We start from the raw sequence: 6,127 nt of genomic DNA, 5'->3' as shown, positions 1-6,127 counted from the left end.
CTTTGGGGGTTAGCCCCAGGCATCTGTATTTTTAAAAAGATCCTTCAAGTAGTTTTGTGAGGTTAAAGATGAGCACGACCAGCTTAGACCAAAATATTCACCGTCAGAGCACCTGAGGTTAAAAACAAACAACAAATACAAAAAACAAAAAACAAAAAAAACAAAAAGTCAACTGTTTGCTAGCAAAGACATTGGGGGAGGAATGGCTGCCAGAAGGCAACCAACAGTATCTGCCACACTGTGTAATAACTTGGATTATTTTCAGATATAATCTCTCTCCCCACAGGGTTATATGAATATTTACTCAGCACCTAGTATGTGCTGGTGCTAAGTATATGGTGCTCAACCAAATATGGTCCCTGCCCTCATGGAACTTAGTCATGGCGATTAGCTGTTCTACTGTACTGTTGCTAAGGTAAAGATTCAGGAAAAATTCAAGAAGTGAGGGAGTTAGGGGTGGGTATGTCCAAGGCAGTGAAAAAGGGATGGTTTTGGCATTCCTGACGCTTTAGGACCTTCAAATACCATGCCACCTTCCCTCAGTATCCATAAGCAACGGAGTCCTGAGATGGTACTATAACTCAGATTCAAAATTAAGATCTAACCTTCTATAGTACACATGGACATTACCTTTAAATTAATTCCAGAGTTTAATTAAAGGAGTTTTGCAGGCTTTTGCTGATATATAGAGCTCTATGTGTTATATGTTTTTATTCTTAGAAAGCTTATAATAAAAGCTACATACACAGGATTAGCCATGTGGAGCAATCTCCCAGAAGGAACTCATTTCATTCAGCAAATATTTATTAAGATTCTACAATGGAAACATGGGTAAATATGTAACATATTTTTATTGATATTATATTACATGAATGAATTTATTGATGTTTCTAGACTTTAAGGTTGTCTTCTGTACCTCCATCCACAACCACGCCCCTGATCTCATTTCCAGATGTCTACTTGCACCTGAGTGACCCACAGGCATCTCAGATACCAAATGAAAGTACTCAAGCTCCTCCACCCTCATTCCTCCTGAATCTCAGAGGATGTTATCCAAGTGTTCACTGAGGCACTGAGGGTCATCTGTGACTCCATCCTCATATCCCACAGCCTAAAAGTCATTTTAGTTCTCTTTGTCCAAACCATCTTCCTCCTCTACATTCCCCCACTGCCCAATTCATACATTTGTTAACTTAGTAAGTATTTTTGGAACATATATCATATGCCATCAGTGTTCCAGGCTTTGGAACAAACTCTCAGTGAACAGAACACTCAGTGAACAAAACCAACAAAGATCCTGACTTTGTGGAGTTTACATTCAACTGGAGAGAGAAAATAGATAAGCAAAATATACATTGTTAGAAAGTAACTGGTACTTAGAAGGAAAAAAAAAGGCAGGAAGAAGGATATGATGCTTTGGGGTGGGATTGAAAGGCTTCAATGAAAAAGTGACTGTTAAATAAAGAGTTGAAAAGGAAATGAGGGAGCTAGCCCTGTGGATTTCTGGAGGATGCCTCCAGGGAAAAGAGTACATGAGAAGGTTCTGGGGCAGCATGACAAAGAGGCTGCAGTAGAGAGTAAGTAGAAGGGATGGAAAGAAGTGAGAGAGTTAATGAAGACTGTAGGTTACAGCAAGGAGCTGGGGTTTTGTTGCAGATGGGGAACCATGAGAAAGTTTTGAGTAACAGAATCTGCCTTACTATTTTAAAATAAAAGGATCACTTCAGTTGCTGTCTGGAAAACAGACTAAAGTGGGGAAAGAATAGAAAGAGGAAGAGAGTAAAGCTATTCCAGTAATGTATAAGCAGCTGATGATGGCCTGCACCAGGGTGGGAGCAGTGGAAATTATGAGAAGTGATCAGATTCTAGAGCCAACAAAAAGCGATGATTAACCAGATGTGGAGTGTGAGAGAGAAGTCAAAATAAATGCCTGGAAGGATGGACTTGTCATTAGTGGATATGGGGAAAACTGCAAGAGAAACAGGCATGTGTGTGTGTGTGTGTGTGTGTGTGTGTGTGTGTGTGTGTGTGTGTTAGTGGTGGTGTGTGGCTTTCAGGAGCTCAATTTTAGACATGTTAAGCTTGAAATACCTAGTAATTATCCAAATGGAGGTGTCCAGCAAGCTGTTGGATATATGAGTCTTGAGTTCCGGGAAAAGTCTCAGTTGGAGATTTAAATTTGGAAGTCAATTAAATACAGATGGCATTTAAAGCCATGAAACTAAGCCATCATCTCAGTGAGTGTTGGTTGAAAAGAGGAGACCCAATTAAGCCCTGGGGTTCTTGAACAGTTAGAAGTCAAATAAGGGAGAACCAGAAAAGGAGATTCAGAAGGAGCAGCCAAAAGGATAAGAAAAAAGCCAAGCAAGTGGTGTCCTGGGAACCAAGTGAAGGAAGTATTCCAAGGAAGAAAGACAGTGATCAACTAGAACAAACATTGGTAGGTCAAATAAGATCTGGTCAGAAAAACTAACTTAGGATTTAGTAGCATGGAGGGCTTTGGTGCTGGGCTCAAACCGGACTGGACAGGTTCAAGAGGGAACAGGAGAAGAGAAATGGGAACCAATGAGTGCAGGCATATCTTCCACTGTTTTTTTTTTTCTTCTTAGTTCACAAGTTTATTATGAAAAACACTGCAATGCTCTTGTGCAGTAACATCGTCTTATAGGAGGGGGGAACAGTTCTGTTCAAAACAACTCACCAGGTTCTGACAATAACAAAGAACAACATGAGGCTGAGATTTGAGAAGGGAAATATTCTGAGTGCAGACAAACCATACAATTAAATTAAACGGTATCCCTGAAAATAAACAAAATGATTTCAAAACTCACAAGTAGAGGGGAGGCCTTGGTACTTACTTTAAAAATGTTCATTAAGCTCCAATGATTGTTTGCTGCTATACTTATCTATAGTCATGCTCAGTAAAGCTATAGCTAAATGGAAGTTAAATTGTATTCACGAGGTGTTAATGTTTACATCTTATTATCTGCAGTCTCTCAGAGAAAGCAAAAGTAACTACAAATAGCGCTATGCCAGAAACTGGCTTCTAGACCAACAATGTCGCTTCAGCATGCAATGAACTGGTTCATTCTAAAGTGGTCACGGCTGTTGATGACAAGAGGCTTTGTATTTTTATATGACACATCTTTTGGTCCGTGTGAAAACAAGTTTTTTGAATGTTAACTATTCTCTGACACTTTGGAGTAACTGTTGCTCTTCCCGTTTCCATTAGGTCAATATATGGTTCATGGCAATACTGTACAAATTTAAAATTTCATTACAGGAAGTAGTCTGGGGTACGACGAGTAACATGTGGCTCGCCTCTGCGAGGTGCTGGGTCAAACTGCAAGAAAGAGTATTTGAGAGTATCATCAAGTTCCATGATTGCAGCCTGATTACCACAACAGTAACAATAGTTTAGAGTGCTGAAAATTGTTACTACATTCCGGTCATGGCACCAGTTATACCCCTCCATCACCAGCTGGTGAGCTCTGGACACCAATGTGAGGCGGTTGGCATGATTAAATGTTTCAGAAATGTCTTGCCCAAAGGTGTAGCCAGCTCCTCAAGGAGATATACCCCAACCACCAGGATCATCTGGATCTGACCACAGCAAGTCACACATTGGACCCTCATGAGGAACTTCTTGTAGGCGATCAAGGGCTCTGATGTGATCCAGTGTATCTATGGATGGTGACAGGCCACCATGTAGACAGAATATCTGCCCGTCCACCAAGGCAGTGAGAGGAAGATAGTCAAAAAGATCTGTGAAATACTTCCAAACATTTGCATTTCCATATTTCCTTAAACACTCATCATAGAAACCATATACTTGTGTGATCTGTCTGCTCTCATGATTTCCTCGAAGAATGGTGATGCGTTCACAGTAACGAACCTTAAGAGCTACAAGCAGAGTAACTGTTTCAACTGAGTAATATCCTCTGTCAACATAATCTCCCATAAACAAGTAGTTTGTATCTGGTGATTTGCCACCAATTCTAAACATGAGATCCATGTTCCATGAGATTGTGAAATTGCCCATGCACATCTCCACAGACGGTGACTGGACATCGAACCTCTTGCACGTTGGATTCTTTTGTCAGGATTTCTTTAGCCTTCTCGCAGAGGCTCTTGACCTGGGACCCGGACAGCTGCTTGCACTCATTCAGCTGCTCGATCCATTGGTCCAGCTCCTTGGTGAACACCTTCTCATCCATGATGCCACCTGCCCGAACTGGCTGCCGCTCCGCGCTACTCCCGCGCCACCGCCCGCACACAGGCCACACGCACACGCCGCCGCGGGTTCCCAGGATACTTGTGTGGCTACTGACGGCTGCTCGGCGCTAGCGCGAACCCGCGGACTCTCCCTGTAGTACCCGGCGCTGGCCACTGCCCTCCTCCCCTGGATCTAGTCCCGGAGCTTGGCTCTCTGTAATGGCGGCCTCCACTGTTTTCTTGTAAAGGGATGGAGAAAAAGGAGTAGAAGCTGGAGAGGGAGTTGGGGTCAAGGGAGATTCTTTTAAGATGGGACAAACACTGCATATTTATTTGTATGTTGATGAGAACAATCCAGTGGGAAACAAAAAAAATAAAATGATGTAGGCTAGAGAGGAAAAGAATGGTTGGAGCCCATGTTCTTGAATATAAGAGAGGGTGAAGACGTAGCTAAGGCATGGCAGACAGGCTGGCCATCGCATGCCCCTCCATTGACAGTAACGGGGAGGGGGGGGGGAGGCCCAGCATGTGTGTTCAGTTGCCCGTGGATAGAAGGTGGTAGATAGCTGTGGAAGGGCTCTTGTGACTGCATAGGTTTTCTCAATGAATAGGAAGCAAGGTCATCAACTGAGAGCGAAAATAATATTGCTATAAACAATTTAGTTCCTGCCTTATGAAACACATTTCTATGCCTTTCTGTTGGGGATACATCTGAAGGTAGAAATGTTGGGTTTAGGGACACCAGGGTGGCTCATCTGACTCTTGATTTTGGCTCAGGTCATAATCTCATGGTCCTGATTTGGAGCCCCACATTGGACTCCTGGCTGGGCATGGAGCCTGCTTGGGTCTCTTTCCCTTTCCCTTTGCCTCTTTCTCTCTCTCTCTTTCTCAAACAAACAAACAAACAAACAAACAAAACAAAGAGAAATGTTGGGTTATTTAAAATGCAAATGAAACCAAATAGAATTTTTTAGGATTGGGGCACCTGAGTGACTCAGTGGGTTGAACATCCAACTTTGGCTCAGGTCATGATCTCACGGTTTGTGGGTTTGAGCCCCACGTTGGGCTCTGTGCTGACAGCTCAGAGCCTGGAGCCTTCAGCCTGCTTCAGATTCTGGGCTCTTTCTCTCTCTGCCCTTCCCCTGCTCACACTCTGTCTCTCAAAAATAAATAAAAATGTTTAAAAGTTTTTGAAAAAAAAAAAAGAATTTTTAGGATAATTTCTTATTTTCTTTTTTTAAAAATTTTTAATGTTTACTTAGTTTTGAGACAGAGAGAGACAGAGTGCAAACAAAGGAGAGGCAGAGAGAGAGGGAGACACAGAATCTGAAACAGGCTCCAGGCTCTGAGCTGTCAGCACAGAACCCAATGTGGGGCTCAAACCCACAAACTGTGAGATCATGACCTGAGACAAAGTCGGCCGCTAAACAAATTGAGCCACCCAGGCGCCCCTAATTTCTTACTTTCTAAGTAGGAAATACAGAATTGTTTAAAGAAGCAAGTAATAATAAAGCCCATAATCACCTCTCCTGGAAATAAGTACTATTAACATTTTAATATATTTTGTTTTAATATATTAATTTTTCAATGTGATTAATATTTGGAGGAAAGTAGAAGTCAATTTTATGTACTGTTTGATTATAACTGTAAAAATATGCTTAGAGGAAAAAAGACCAGAAATTTAATAACATGCTAACAGGTTATGTCACTAAAAATAAATGTGATTTCTTTTTTCTATTTCAAAACATTTCTGCAACCTATTTTTAATGAGAAAAAATAATATAAAAAATTTGAAAGAAGCTATTTGTTGAAGCAACCCTCAAAGAAAACTTCTAGAATTACCGCACAGCTGTACTGACCTAGTAAGTATTTCCTGTAGCAATCCTACCTCTTTCCATTCATGTGACATTGG

The 6,127-nt window shown here is 41.5% G+C and overlaps 1 pseudogene; it reads right to left on the bottom strand.

Annotated features, from left to right (window-relative positions):
* Positions 1–2,773: 2,773 nt before the first annotated feature.
* LOC115301591 lies at positions 2,774–4,217 on the bottom strand (annotated as a pseudogene).
* Positions 4,218–6,127: the final 1,910 nt, after the last annotated feature.

This window comes from Suricata suricatta, chromosome 9, assembly GCF_006229205.1.
Source record: "Suricata suricatta isolate VVHF042 chromosome 9, meerkat_22Aug2017_6uvM2_HiC, whole genome shotgun sequence".
Taxonomy (NCBI): Eukaryota; Metazoa; Chordata; class Mammalia; order Carnivora; family Herpestidae; genus Suricata; species Suricata suricatta.
The sequence above is the reverse complement of the archived record's forward strand: the minus strand, read 5'-3'. Positions and strand labels throughout refer to the sequence as shown.